A 15,927-nucleotide genomic window follows, 5' to 3' on the forward strand; every position below is an offset into this window, starting at 1 on the left:
TGATTGGCTAAAATGGATAAAGTGAGGGTATTGGAAATAAACTTGATCCTTTAGGGTTAATAGTCAAGATGGAGGGAAAAATTTAGGGGTAATTAGTGACTCAGACCTTAACGATAGATCACATACAGTATTAACCAGATCACCAGGGGCCTCATGTATAACAGCATGCTTAGAATTTGCACTACAACATGACGTAAGCACAAAAGCCGAAATGTGCTTACGCACAGAAAATTCCAGATGCAGGAATCTGTGCGTACTCCAACTTCCGCGTTCTTCCGCTCCATACATCCCGATCAGCGTGAGAACTAACTCATGCGCACGTGCCTTCTGTCCCGCCCCGTCTCCTCCCAGAATTACGCCTCTTTGAATATGCAAATCAATATAAATAGACCTTAAGCTCGGCATTCTGTGAAAAGGCAATGGCAAAAACAAGAGGGAAAAATATAAGAATTTCAGCGAATACCAAGTGGAGGCAAAGAAAAGCGTACTATTTGTTGGTTTAAACAGTGATATAATCAACAAAAGGAAATTGATCGAGTGACATAGCGTGTTAGAGAAACAACACAAAGTTCACAAAGTCGCACAGTGCCCAACATAAAAAAGAAGTATGTTACATATCAAAGTTACCGTAAAAAGGCGAGACGTAGCCCACCGTCTGAGTGTCATATGGAAGCTTATTAGGGTACAGTGAGAAAAAAAGGCACAGAGTAGGAAAAAAGCACGAAATGTTAACTTCAATCTCGAAATATCCACTTTAATCACGTAGTTTATTTTGTCATTAAAGTAGAACATAAACTTCATCTTAAAATCATTTAATTTACTAGTTTCTCAAATCCCATCGTAACTAAAGTAGCATGTTGAATGCTTTGTTTTGTATTTGATCTTCAATGTGCTGTATGTGTGTGAATCACTACGTGCTTCCATTCTTTCTCTTTCTCCGACAGGACACAGAATCCATTACATTCGTGATATTACAGCTCTCTGAATAATTAAAATACCGAAATGTATACATGATATCATTTTCATGATGAGTGGAATGAAAGCATGTTATTAAGAACATGATGGTGCAGTGATTGTTCATGTCTCATACAAAATGCTGCTGTGCCATGTTCAACCTTCGATGAAATAATTTATTGTAGCAGTACTGTCTCTTTCAAACGTACTAACCTTCAATTCTTGTCCTTACTTTTCTTTCCCCAAATACCCAATCGCCACACAGTCAGCTCTGTAATAGACGTTAAGCCATCTGTAAGCTTACAACGACGATTCATCAAAACTTTTAAGGAACATTGAAATATCTTCATAGTACATGTTTAATTATTCTATCCATCTATCCTTCCAGTGTCACGCCAGTCTCAGCAAATATACAGCGCGAGGCAGGAACAATACGTGAACATGCAAGCGCTGCGGCACCGTGTCCTCATATGTTTAAATATTAACATTACAGATTATTTAAATGAAGTTAAAGTTTTATCTGTATAATTTAATCAACATATTTTGTTGCATTTAATCTTACAAATGATACCATTATCATATATAAATACGCGCTTTATAAAGTGGCGCAGATTGTGTAATATTATAACTGTAGTGCAAGTTTACAGTGGGGTGATTGTACTTATAAGTACAAACAGTTCTACAAGGTGCAATTGATTGAGTGCGTTTATAGTTCTTGGGATGAAACTGTTTCTGAACCGCAAGGTCCGTACAGGGAAGACTTTGAAATGTTTTGCTGTGGCTGAGGCAGCGTGGGCTTGATGCTGTATACCGATAATTCTCTTTTCGATCAGCTGCTGCTGTGATTCTCACTCAGATACATTCACATAAATACTCTTGAATGGTGCAGTGAGCGTAATATGGAATAAGATGATCCGCTATGGCAACCCTTAAGGGGAGCAGCTGAAAGAAGAAAAAGAAGAAGAAGGTGCAGTGAGAGTAACAACGCTAAAGCAGTTATGGTATTTGGAATACTATGGCTATTCCCTGGACCATTATATTGTTACAAGTTAATTACAATCAGATGCATTACACTAATAATATGCGGTTAGTTTCAGTGTATTTATAAAGCCGCGTCAGGAAAATAAAGAGTAACCACACAGGAACAGTAACACTGCTTTGACGCTGGGTGCTGCCAGTCTGCAAAACCGAGCGGAGAACTTGCGTACAACAAGGTATTAGGTACCGTGGAAAAGTGCGTGGCTTTACATCAAGTGTAGGTTTTATACATCGCAATTTGAACATGAAAAAGTTCTTACACAACATTTCTGTGCGTACGCACCGTTCATACATGAGGCCCCACGTCTGCATTTTTTCACTTAAGGAATGTAGCATAAGTTGGACCTCTTATAAATTTACAAGACACTTAAAAATTAGTTTCCCTTTTGTTTTCAGTTGACTAGATTACTGTGATGCACTCCTAACAGGAGAAAGACATCAATCAATTCCAATTAGTGCTGAATGCAGCAGCCAGAATCTTAACTAGAAAAACAAACTTGTCACCTGTCACCAGTTTTAACATCGTTACACTGGTTACCCGTGTCATTCAGAATTGACTTTAAAATACTACTGCTGGTTTTCAAAGCCTTAAATAATCTTGCTCCATACTGTATTTTGGAATGCCTATCCTCCTCCACCCCCAAGTCGTAACCTTAGATCTTCGAAAGGAGGTCTGCTTATAATTCCAAGAGGAAAACTTAATAGAAGTGCTGAGGAGGCCTTTTGCTGTTGTGCACCCAAAATCTGGAAAACTTTGCGGATAGAAATTCGGCGGGCTAGTACAATGGATCATTTAGAAGAAAATGCTAAAAACCCATTATTTTATTAAGGCTGTTTAATGGCTACATTTTCCAGATGGATTATTTGGGCACAGAATTATCATTTTCTTCAGGGATTCGCAGCCTGTAGTAATCTCTACTATTCTGTGCTGTTTTCTTCTGTAGTGGCGATCTGATGAGCTGACCTGATCAAGGCATCATGCAGTGCTCTGTGTTAATGGATTGAAGGCACAAGACTAGCATCATTCATTACTCTCATGTGAAACCAAAAAACAAAGAGGACCGATTTATGAACATTTGTGTTAGGTAGAATGCCCAGTGCAGGCTGGGTGGTCTTTTAGGCCTTGTAACCATTGCAGAGTTTATTACCTTTTGCCTTTGTTGCTTATTCTTTAATATCATTGCATAATCTTATTTGTTTTTCATTTCAAGTAATTTTTTTTGTTATCTTCTAATGTACTTTAAGCTACATTGCCTGTATGAAAATGAGCCATATAAATATGTGTTGTTGTTCTTGCTATATAAGAATATATATATTTTAATAGCCTAAATTGGTATATAATTATATTAAGTTCTTTTAAAATAGTTTGAAAACAAATTAATATAAAAAATTGAGTTGACTGGCATATCTTTACTCAGTTTTTTTTCTGTCATACAGTGTGTACAAATGCACAAGATCATGGCAATAATCACCCACTTATCTAAGCAGGCAAATAATATGCTCTTGCGCATTATATTGACACTCATTATTAATTGTAAAATTTTAGTCATCACCCATGATTTTTTTAAATATATTTTTTTTCCTAAAAATCAATTACCGTATATACTCGAATATAAGCCGAGTTTTTCAGCACCCTAAATGTGCTGAAAAGCATCACCCTCGGCGTATATTCAAGTCAGATCGCGCTGCCCCCTGTGCATTCCCTGTGCAGAGAGAGAGCATGCGACACATACACACATACACACACACGAGAGAGCGACACACACAGACACGCACACACACGTGAGAGAGAGACACGTGCATGCACGCGCGCACACACACACACGAGAGACATACATGACGGGAGGGGTGCTGACCGCATAAGGCCGAGAAGGCAGTTAAAGAATGCACCGGGCTTGTTTTTAAAGGGACATATTCTATTATTTTTTTTCGACCTCATTGTATTTAATGAAGACTTTTTTCTATTGGATTTTAACCTCCACTTCACTTCTGTTTACAGCAATTGGTTCGTAGCATGCATTTTTGCAATGTTACAATGTTACTTTTCTTGGTGGTTTATTAAATTATGGATTTTTTAGATGTTAATTTTTTCCCTCTGCTTAAAACTCATCAAATAAAGTGTTTTTAGCAAGCGGTTCGTATCGCTATAACGCGAACTCTTGCAGTGTTAGTTTTCTCTGTTATTCAAGATTTTCTCAGTGTTAATCAATGTTTTTACATTTAGTTTACTATTACACGGTGCATTCTATGGTATAATTAACTATATTTCTGCTTAAAAATATTTAAAAAAATATATTTACATACAGTTTGTATGTTCTGGAATGGATTAATTGTATTTACATACAATCCTATGGGGGAAATTACTTAGGGTTTTGGAACGAATTACGGTTGTGACCCGAGGTTCCACTGTGCCTGGTTTGGTCTGCGAGCGGTAAAAGAACTGCTGCGGGCTCTGTGTGGTGCTGTGCACCCTCTGTGAGACTCATTCCAGGCTGTGTGCTCAATTAATGAGCTGATGCCTCAATTAATGTACGGTCATTTTATTGGTATTTATTTTGATTATTGAAACTTACCAGTAGCTGCTGCATTTCCCACCCTAGGCTTATACTCGAGTCAATAAGTTTTTCCAGTTTTTGTAGGTAAAATTAGGTACCTCGAGTTATATTCGGGTCAGCTTATACTCGAGTATATACGGTACCTGAATTAAAATTACTGTCTTGGGAATTGCAGCACAAATATGTCAAGTTTACTGTTGAGCAAATTCGGGTTCATAAAAGATAAATGATCTTTCCTTTGTTATCATTTGCTGTATCTAACACCAGTATTTATTATTTCCTGTTGTTTTCTTGTCTTTGTTGGTACACACATTGCAGCCAGGTGTCTGTATAAACTGATGGCGTTAAATACACACAGACTTACTTAAATTAGCTCATTTTGTTTTTGACTGTCTTAAATATTTTCGAGCTTTGCCAATTTGCTTAGTTTCAGTAACAAAGTAAATAAAAGTAACATATTTGACTTACTGTCTGACATGTTTTAAGTGGCAACATTGTGAATTACTGCCATGAATATCAAAACAATGAATTTTCTTTGTTGGTGTTTTTTTAAAAATAGTTCCATTGATGAAAGTGTAGCAGGCTTTGCTGCATGCAACATGGGGTTTCTTTTTTAGCAATGAGTTAGGCAGTGTGCTTGTTCATGTGGTCTCTTAGATGAATAAATAAATTTGCTGCTAGGCAAGACATTTACAGAACAACTGTTGCATACTTTGGGTTTTTTTTTTTCTCTTTTTGCTGGCATTCGTGGAGAAAAATAATGTCAGAGTCAAAATTATGCTGTGCAAAGTGCATGGTGTTCAGCGAGAAGCAATGCTTCAATGAATTTTGATTAGTGCGTCATTATATCAGGGTATCATACTCACAAATCATTTTAACATTAAACTCAAAGTGAAAACATACAGAAAATTTAACAACTTTTAATTTCCATCAGACAATACATGAGAAAAACTATCTGTATTAGGTTTAAATTTTAAAAGAAAAAACAGTGTTTCTCTAAATGAGAACCGAGAGCCTAATTCTAACATAAAGCTAAGCTAGTGCTAGTGCATAAAACTAGTGACCGGAAGAGGAGTCTACTTGAGATCAATATAAATATATAAATAAATTCAATTCAAATAAAAATCTGGCTGTGTGATTTATGAAAGATGGTAAAAAAATTGATAGCTAAAAATGTCAGGTGTGCATTTGTGTTTTCTTGCACCATCTAATGCTGCATCAACTTGTTTATCAAAAGCAAAAACATTTCTTAATTTAATCTGAAAGCTTTTCAAAGCTGTCAGTGTGTTCCTAAGTGTTAAGTTGTACTTCCCACATGCTGCAACCAATTATTTTTAAACTTAAAAATATTTCATCCTAAACATATTTAGAAAAAGGTCTTAAGTTTTTCTTTTAGTCCACATTTCAGAATAAATATAATTAATATTTTCATTCTGCAGTACAATCACATCTGTATGAATCTTTCTGAAATAATTCATACACTGGAACTAAATTATGTAAAAATTTACAGAAACCATTTCAACGTTGCTATGGTTTCCAAATGACAAACATACTAAATGCCCAAAATAGTGCAGTAGACCCAGTTGTTTAATTTACGGTAAGAATCAAATCCTAAATGAAGGTGGCAGCAGGCTGAGTAAAGTGCAGGGCTTTCAGCAAATGCAACTGAAAGGGCAGCCCAGCCTGCCTAGTTGAGGAGTTCTTTGTAGATGCCTTCCAGGCCAACATTGAACACAGTCACCTTGTCAAAACTAATGTACAGTAAGTAGTCTGTGCTGAATTCACATCAAGTCTCAACGTATTGGAATGACTGCTAACAGGCTATGCAGAAAGTATATGTTGTGCAAAGGCTGGGAACAGCACATAGACATATTGTGTGTTTAAACAGCCTTAGCACAATTTTGAAGATATGGGTGATTTTTACTTCATGTATTATGTAAAAAGAAATATGTTATACTTGACACAAATACCAGCAAGTGTGTCTTTGCCTTTAACCAGTACCAAGAAATTACTTGTGTCAACGTTTACAGTAGTTTGCATTAATGCTGTTCTATTCTACTGCTTTTATAGGTGTGAGTGCAGTCCTTTGCGGTGGCCCTGTCCCTTGGGGAGAAATGTAGAAAAACACAAGGAACACAACACAGACATAAGGAATAAAGCATATAATAAACAAAGTATACAGTCATATAAATAAAATACTCAAAAATTAACAAAAAAGACACAAAACAAGAATTTGTGTCCCAGCCAGGGGGACACCCTAGGTGAAATATAACATTGGGTAGATATGAGAAAACAGATACATCATTTTACAAGTTTTGGGTTAAGTTTCACATTTTTCTTTAAATACCATATTTTTCTTTTCTTTTTGTGAACATTTATTGTCAGCTATTAACATTTATAGCAAAAATGACATCACTATTTACTTTCTACTTATTTTGTTTCTTTCAATAAATGAACATTAAAAACAACAAGTCACTATTTTAGGTACAGTATTTGAGTAAACTGACTGAAATTCAACAGCCATGCTTGCAATCTGCCCCACCATTTTCTTCTCAAATGAAGGCCATGTTTCAGGTCGATTTACATTCCAGTGGGAAGCTGAATATCACCTGGTAGATTCCCTACTGCGACTGCCATGATTTTGCATTGCTTGTAAAGTTTATATCTCAGCAGGTAAAGTTTTAATATATTTGCATGTTATATGCATATGTTATTTTTAATGATGAAGATAATTTAGCTTGGCTGGGGTGCCTTTAGATAAATAGACTTTATCTGACTTGGCTGATTTATTTATAGCTATATTTACAATAATTATGTAATTTTATTGAATCAAAGTGAAATTCCTGTGTTATGGCTGTGAATAATCAATCACTATTTAATATACATTCAAGTTGAAATAGTAAAATAAATATATTGCTATTAATAAAATTAAGATGGATAGGCAGATACTTTATTAATCCCCAAATGGAAATTCACATACTCCAGCAGCAGCATACTGATAAAAACAATATTAATTAAAGAGCAATAAGAAAGCAGTGCAGGTTTAAAATAAAATTCAAGGTGGAGAGTGCGATTAATGTTATTTAGTCAGAAGTTGTATGGTATTGTCTAATGGCAGGTGATTAAAAAGACTTTGTATAGTTATTCCTGGTAGAACATGCCTTGCACTGAAAGTGTTCTGATGGGTAACCAATGTGTCATGTAAAGGGAGTGAAAAAATGTTTATGACAGCCAACAGTTTAGCTAACATCCATCTCCTTGATCTCTCAAATGCCCAGGTTAGTGCCTAGAATAGTGCCAGGATTCCTGATAAAATTTTGAGTCTTTTGGCAATTCTTAATCTCTTAATACTGGCCGAATACAGCTGCTTTAAACAAAAGTTTAGAGTGGTTCCCCCTAATGTTTCTTGTATAGTCAGATATTGTGATGAATGTTTGAGGAGTAAACCGTGAGACAATGATTATAGTTTTATATTATGTACATTAAAGAACCATCAACAGCAAATCAAATCAGATTATTAATATATTGAACAATTATTATAAAAATAAAGTGCAATAAATCTGCAGTTGCATGAGTAAAAGGTAAAGTATCACTTCCGGTTAGTGGAAATAGCCCAAAAGTTTATAGAAATCTATGTTTTGTACCTAATACTTGTATGTAACCTAAGTGAAGGCATGCTCAGGTTATCGTGTTTATACTCTCACACACACACACACAGATATAATTCCAAAAATTGTATTTTCGGACTCGGGGAGGTCTAAAACCTTGAGATTCGTCAAAATCTCAAGATGGAATTTTTTGAGGATTCCAGTTTTTCCCCTATACAGTGGAACCTCGGTTCACGACCATAATTCGTTCCAAAACTCTGGTCGTAAACCGAGTTGGTTGTGAACTGAAGCAGTTTCACCCATAGGATTGTATGTAAATACAATTAATCCGTTCCAGACCGTACAAACTGTATGTAAATATGTAAAAATATGTAAAGATTAAGCACAAATATAGTTAATTACACCATAGAATGCACAGTGTAATAGTAAACTGATGTAAAAACATTGAATAACACTGACACAAAACACCCAGGCTCCCTGCTCAGCGCTCGCGCTCTCTCTCTCTCTCTCTCTCTCTCTCTCTCTCTCTCTCTCTCTCTCTCTCAGAACAGAGAGGAACATTTGAACAAATCCGAACTTTAATTTAAAAACCAAGCACAAGCAACCAAAAAAGTAATCGTGCAGGAGATCACGCTATTAGCCTTACAGCCCGATCGCTGTAAACACTTTTTTTTAAATGAGTTTTAAGCACAGCGGAAAAAAGAGAAAAGTAACATTGCAACAATTCATGCTACGAACTGAAAAATTAACTTTTGAAAAATCCGTAATACAAAAACCACCAAGAAAACTAACCTTGCATGAGTCGAGTTCTGGCATGAAGTGAGGAGGAACTGGGTGAAGAGGAGGGAGAGTCTGGCTCCGCAATGGAGGGATGTTTTCCTTCAGGTGTTTTCTCTCTTGTGATTTCTTGGGTTTCTGGTGCTTTTAGCTGTTTAGCTGGTGGGAGCAAAAGCCTCATGCAGCCATTCCAAAAACAAAGTTCTTGTGACCCAACCCTTCATGTTTGCCCTCCACATTACTGGCAGTCTGGCTTTGATTACATTGTGCTGCTTGAAAGCACGAGGGTTCTCAGATTAGTAAATGAGTAAACTGGTAAACAGTTTTTCCACCTCTTCCAGCACTTGAAGCATCTGCCTGGTTAACGCTGTAACTCCTTTTGCAATATCAGCTGCTTTAATAGATTCTTTCTGCTTTAGAATAGTTGAAAACGTAGATTTTGACTTCTTGTACTCGGCGGCAAGATCAGTAACACGAACGCCACGCTCAAACATTTCAATAATTTCTTTCTTTACTTCAATTTCACTTTTCTTCAAAACTTTCTTCTCACCACTTTTCACTTGCTTAGAAGCCATAGTTAACTGCAAAAGCACACGAAATACTGTAGAGCACAAAGAGAGCGCAGGTATGACTAAGAACAATGAACAGGGAGCGGCTCTGCTTAAATGAACCAGCCAGACAGGCACGCGGCTCGCTCTCTCTCTCTGCTGTACCCCCCCTCCCCCTCAGCAGCAGGCAGGCAGGCATGTGCAGCAACCTCCCCCTCCCCCTCAGCAGGCAGGCACATGGTTCTCTCTCTCTCTCTCTCTCTCTCGCAGCAGGCACGTCTGACCAAGAACAGTGCAACACATGCGGAAATCATCGGCGCGCACAAACCGAAAGGGAAACTGGCTTGTTCATATACCGAGTGTGTGGTCGTGAACCGAGGCAAAAGTTTGGCGAACTTTTTGGTCGTGAACCGAGGTTCCCACTGTACTTCATATACGAGAAAGTCAGGGATGTCTAAAACAAGATTCATCAAAGTGTCGACATCGAATTTTTGGATGATTACAATACTTTCCCTATAATTCATATACAAGAAAGTGAAAAGCACACTGGCAAGCAAAGATTGATAAGAATGTGAAGCAAAATTCCGCCACACAAAAGGTCCAAAACTACCTCAGGAAATTCAGTCTAATCTGACCCTGTCTTTGTTTATAGCTCGGTCCACATTTTTAACCAGATGTCACTTAAGTACTTATATACCTGAACCACCTCAACTTTTGCTCCCTTTGTGAAGAACTGAATCGGGGAAACCTTGCACTTCCTGAGGTTCTCCACCGTCCTCTTGGTTTTCATGACCGTGAGAAGCAGGTGGTTCAGCCTCCACCAGTTCATGTCACCATCTTTACTGTTAAACAGTCAAGTAGTCTAATACAGTACGGGAGTGTCCACCTTCACTGACCTTGCATTATCTCCTAGTAGTAAAGGCTACATTGTGTTAAAGGCACTAGTGAAGTCAAAACAACGTGATCATCATATAGCTGCCAACTCTATCCAGGTTGGAGTATGCCCCACGTAGCAGGCAGATGATGGCATCATACACACCACAATGTGTCTAATAGGCAAACTGCACTTGGGGGAAATTAATTTGTTCTCTTGGAGTATGAGGTGCTTGCAGGTCATGAATTTCACCAGTGTACTGTTTACTTGTGACAGTAATGTCCCTTTAATATATTGCCCTAAGGTGGGCTGGCGCCATGGCCGGGGTTTGTTTCCTGCCTTGTGCCTTGTGTTTCCTGGGATTGTCTCCAGGAGACCCCCATGACCATGTAGTTAGGATATGGCGGGTTGGTTAATGGATGGATGTATGGATGGATATATTGCCAATCATGGAGACTCTTTCCAGTCTGAGACTTGGATTGAGTATATACTAAAAAATTCAACATAATTAGTTGGCATGGGGATGCAGTGGTAGTGCTGCTGCTTTGCAGGAAGAAGGTCCCATTTGTGTGGAGTTTGTATTCTCCCCCCATGTCTGCATGGGTTTGCTCTGGGTGTTCTGGTATCCTCCCACAGTCCAGACATTCAGGTTAGATGTACTATCTATTCTAATTTTTTCCTAGTGTGTGTATGTGATGTATATATATGTTCACCCTGTGATGGGCTGGTGCCCTGTTCAGAGATTGTTCCTGACTGGCATCCTATGCTTGCTGTGATAGGCTGCAAACCATCACAATCCTTCTTTGGATTAAGCGGGCTTACACAGTGGTATAGTATGGTTGACACTTCACTTGAACATCCTAAAGCTGCTTCTGTCACGATCTGCAGTCTTGCAAGTTTTGAGTGTCATGTATGCGGACCACGTGTAACAGGGAAGAAAAGGTTCTTAATATCTGTGAGGGTGTGTACCAAGGGTAAAGACAAGGAGGTGTTGAGGGCAGACATTACTGAGGAGAATAAGGATATACATTATAAAGACAGGAATGAGAGGTAGTTTGAGTGTCATGATATTGCCCGAGTTTCATCTAAGGTTGGCTCTACTGTCTTCCTTTTATTTATTTATTTTATTGTACTTTGTATATTCTTTCATGTTTTATGTTCTTGTATATATACTGACTACTTTGTTGTATAATGCTCAGTATTTGTACAAACCAAGAGCCCTTATACCTCAGCTGCATAATACAGTGGTATACTGCATTCTGTTTTAGTTTCCTCCTTTTGCACAAATCCGTTAAACAAGCACTGCTTATTTTAAATAGCATTTTTATATTGTAAGTAATTACGAGTATATTAAATGTAGTACAAATGTTTACAACAGAAGCACAGGCATTGATTTATTCAGGGTCATACAGCAAGTTACAAGCAGTAATTTGACAACTTCCTGATTTGGCACAGCCCCAGCAGGTGTTATACAAAATAAATCATAAGCTTATAACATCCCTCATCTTGTGTTTGGTGTACTTTCCTACCTAGAAAAGTATTTATTTTTGTAATACTGTATGTGAAATTGTCTTCATACTGTGCGCTGCTAGGCTGTTGCTGACTTGCTGTATGTGGTCTGCAGTGTTTTAGGGTGTGTGTGCGCGTATGTGTCATCTGAACATCCCAATTTAGAAAGGAGACTTGAAGACTGCATTTTCGCTTTGTGTTTGCAGTTCCAGTTCAATGTTTTTACAATCAAATCTATGCAGCACAAATCAACAAACTGTGCAAAGTTCACTAAACAGTAATAAAAAAAATCTGATTAATATCCAGAATGCACTGAGTAGAAAACTTTAGTGTGATCAGAATGGGTAATCTTGATCTTCACCCACCACTGAGGAGCAGTGTCTGATGATGGTACATTTAAAAAAAGCCACCAGGGAAGCTACTTTCTTATAGAGAAGCCAATAATATGATGCCCCTGTATTAAAGAAGCACAGGGTCCTGGTACAAAAAGATCAGGTCTATAGAAATTCTTTTTTCATTTGTTTGCCAGTCTTGTGCTGTACAGCAAATACAGTACCTAGCCTCATGGTGGCTAGTGCTGCTACCAGTCAGCCCCAGAGACTTGTGTGCCAGCTGTGTAGTGTGTATATGTTATTGTGGCTTGTCTTTTGTCACCTCAAAGCTGATCCATATTAAACGTAAGGTGTTGCTGTTTCATTTGAGGTGGTTCATTGGCAATATATGTTCCTGGGCAGAGGATGGTTGTGACACTGTCAATTAACTTAATGTTTAAAACGGATGTTTTACGTTGGATGATGATTGTGATGTTAGAAGGTATCACAACGACCTGATGCTAATTTACACAGGCCTTTCACTAGTATCAGGTTGTTTGATTAATATTTCTGTGACATGAGCAATATGTGTGAATGTTTACCTCTTGCAAGCCAAAGAAGGACAGGTGTTATTAGTTAGGTAAGTACATGTTGATGATAAAGAAGTCTGCACACAGACCAGAATTTTCCTGCAACACACCACTGGTCAGTACTAATGGTCTTAAAATAAACAAACAAAAAAAAACATTAACTGATCAGAGCTATTGGTTGCCCCTATTTTACTAAAATTTAGGTTTGCTACCCAATATTAGCCATACTTAATACCTCTTGTCTCAGATTATGTTTTTAATGAATCTGTGTTGTAGAGCTGTCAAATTAGCCAAAAATAAGGTTTGAATATTCAAATAAAAAATAAATACTTAAATATATTCAAATGATTCTGGGCATTATATGTACATTTGTATTAGTATGTTAATGACCTTGACAAGAACAAACACAAACTGCAAAAAACAAAAACAAACTATGATGAATCCTTGCGGTGCTCAGGCAATTATTATTTATATATAAGAGCAATCAAAATCCAGAGCATCTACACCACTATCTTTTTTCAGTCTAGTACTGACAGCTAAGTGCGAAAGCCCTTCTTGGGACAATGAGCACTAAAAGTAGCCATGAAAAAGAGCTGACCTCTATACAAGCCACACATGCTGGCACCATGCTTAGCTACATTACTATTATTTTTGTAACTTTTTTATTTTTTTTCATCTATCCGCAAATCATGAATCGCTTAATGACGGCTCAAGTTTTGCGCTGTAAACGCATAGTGACGTGTCTTGCTGCCAAACAGGCACAGACAGAGTGGTTTAAAATTCAGGAGGAATACAGGTTATTTAGTAAGACTGTAGCATATTGAAAGTAGCAAGAAAAGTGAAAAAACAGACAAAAGGCAGGCAGTCATGTTAATGGTATAATTCTGTTATTATTTTGGAAGTGTCCAACTGACGGTCGATGGGTTCAATTTATTTTACGGCATTTAGAATAAAAAGCCAGACGGCACCTGTGTACTCAACCCAGTAAAGCAGGACTGTCACAGTATCAAGGTCTGCACATTCTGTCTACATTTTCTCCTTTACAGATGAGGCAATATTTTAATTGTTGTAAGCATTTTAAGGGTCAAGGTGTGCTGGGTGATGAGGCGCTTTAAAGTTGGGGTTTTAAAGCATTGTAGTAAAATAAGGTTCAGCATTATGACTGCTATTTTTCATTTGCTTTAATGAGCATTAAACAACAATCATGTGCCTGAGGTTTAACAGTGAATGGGACAGAATGAGAGTCGGAACAGTACTTTTAGGGCACAGGTGAGTACATTTGTAGATCAAAATGCAGAGTAATGGGATAAAATAGATAGAAATACTACATTGTGAAGGGTTCTGGCTGTAAGTTTTACTAATGAAGATAACAAGCTAATCATTCAAAATTACGAAAGGTTGGTTGTAAAACTGAAGAACGAAAACAGATCAGTAAAATAACATAAGGACCAAAATTAAACAATCAAACAACAAAACAAAAAAGACCTTTCTTTGACAGTCAATTGTCAGTTTTTTTTTGTTTTTTTAAATCAAATTATATTCAATTCTGACAGCCTTATTGTTTGGAGCTTTAGTTGTTGTATCCTTTCATCCATTATCCAACCCGCTATATCCTAACTACAGGGTCACGGGGGTCTGCTGGAGCCAATCCCAGCCAACACAGGGCGCGCAAGGCAGGAAACAAGCCCTGGGCAGGGCACACACACACACACACACACACACACACACACACACACACACACATACTAGGAACGACTTAGAATTGCCAATGCACCTAGCCTGCAAGTCTTTGGACTGTGGGAGGAAACCGGATTACCCGGAGGTAACCCACGCAGATACGGGGAGAACATGCAAACTCCACGCAGGGAGGACCCGGGAAGCGAACCCGGGCCTCTTAACTGCAAGGCAGCAGCGCTACCCACTGCGCCACCATGCAGCCCTAATTGTTATATAATACATTTTATTAGTCACTATTCCTTGAATAACTTACAAATTAGATAACAAATGAGTTTAATAGACTGAATGGGCACCTTACATTATTTAATAATTTTTAACTGGAAAAATAATTATGTATCTTCTTTTTTTTCCATTTTCATAGGTTCTGAAAGATACTGACATCAAGCCACTGAGGCTTCCATGACGGTGAAGGAAAGAATTTCTCAGTCTGTGCACTTATCTATCTGGAAGACAAATGTTTGTCTGCCTAAGAAAAAGATTTAACTAAACACATACCCATTTTGTTACCAGGTAATGGAGATATTTTAATCACATTTTTTATAGACTGAAAAAAACAACCCTTTTTTAAAAGCAATGGCTATGTGTCCTAATTTGGTGGAAATATCTTTGTTTGCAGTTAGTATTTATCATGATTTATCTCTTGCTTAAGTGAAGTTTATTGTGTCCTCCACAATATAGTGCTTATTGCATAGCATATAAAGTATAATCACTGATGCTCAGTTAGCATGTGGGAGTAGAGAAAGAACATCTAGACAAAGTCATATTTGATTTAAATAGACTCTAGACTGATTTAACTCGGCATGCTTCAGGGTTAATTCCTGACTTATGCCTCATTAAACCTGAAAAAGCTTCAGTTGCCCTCCAACCTATGTTGGATTAAGCATATTAAATAAATGAATAGTTGGAGGTAATATAGGTGAATCTGCAAAATGTATTTTGTTGTCATTGTATGTAAATGCATCAAGATTATGACAGAAAATGAACACTAAAAGCAACGCAGCGTGCCTTAGCTATTCCTGAGAATATGTAATATGTTTTTTGTACTAAAATATCTAGAACCTCAGCGGTTTTATCCAGTTTTTTCCAAGCAGTGCTTGTATTACAGGGGTTGTTAGTGCACATTTTCATATTAGGACCTTACTCTCTTCAGTGATATTGCTCAGCTTAGCATCAGGCTTAGTGCTTGATATTGTGCCATATTGTTAAGAATAAGTTCATTAAATTGGGGACATTTGAGAAACAAACTTCCAAAACATGGCACCGTATGCTTGAAAGACTGGAGGCTGTTAGATTTGTCAGAGTGTCAGAAAATGTGGATTATAATTTATATAACTTTTTTCTCTTCACGGCTGAAGGTTATTTCTCAGTTGGTGCTTTGGAGGAATGGGGTATTAACCTTGATCATGTCTTGAGATATGGAGAACAA

At 37.5% G+C, this 15,927-nt stretch overlaps 1 protein-coding gene across 4 annotated transcripts in view; it reads left to right on the forward strand.

The window, feature by feature from the left end:
* Positions 1-15,927, forward strand: part of ppp6r2a (protein phosphatase 6, regulatory subunit 2a) — a 190,703-nt gene that overhangs the window by 42,248 nt on the left and 132,528 nt on the right. For all 4 annotated transcript variants that reach the window (XM_039761531.1, XM_039761533.1, XM_039761532.1 and 1 more), the window contains exon 2: positions 14,863-15,011. The gene's annotated coding sequence lies outside the window, so the exon portion shown is untranslated. The remainder of the gene's footprint in view (positions 1-14,862; positions 15,012-15,927) is intronic.

The sequence above is a fragment of the Polypterus senegalus genome, chromosome 8, assembly GCF_016835505.1.
Source record: "Polypterus senegalus isolate Bchr_013 chromosome 8, ASM1683550v1, whole genome shotgun sequence".
Taxonomy (NCBI): Eukaryota; Metazoa; Chordata; class Cladistia; order Polypteriformes; family Polypteridae; genus Polypterus; species Polypterus senegalus.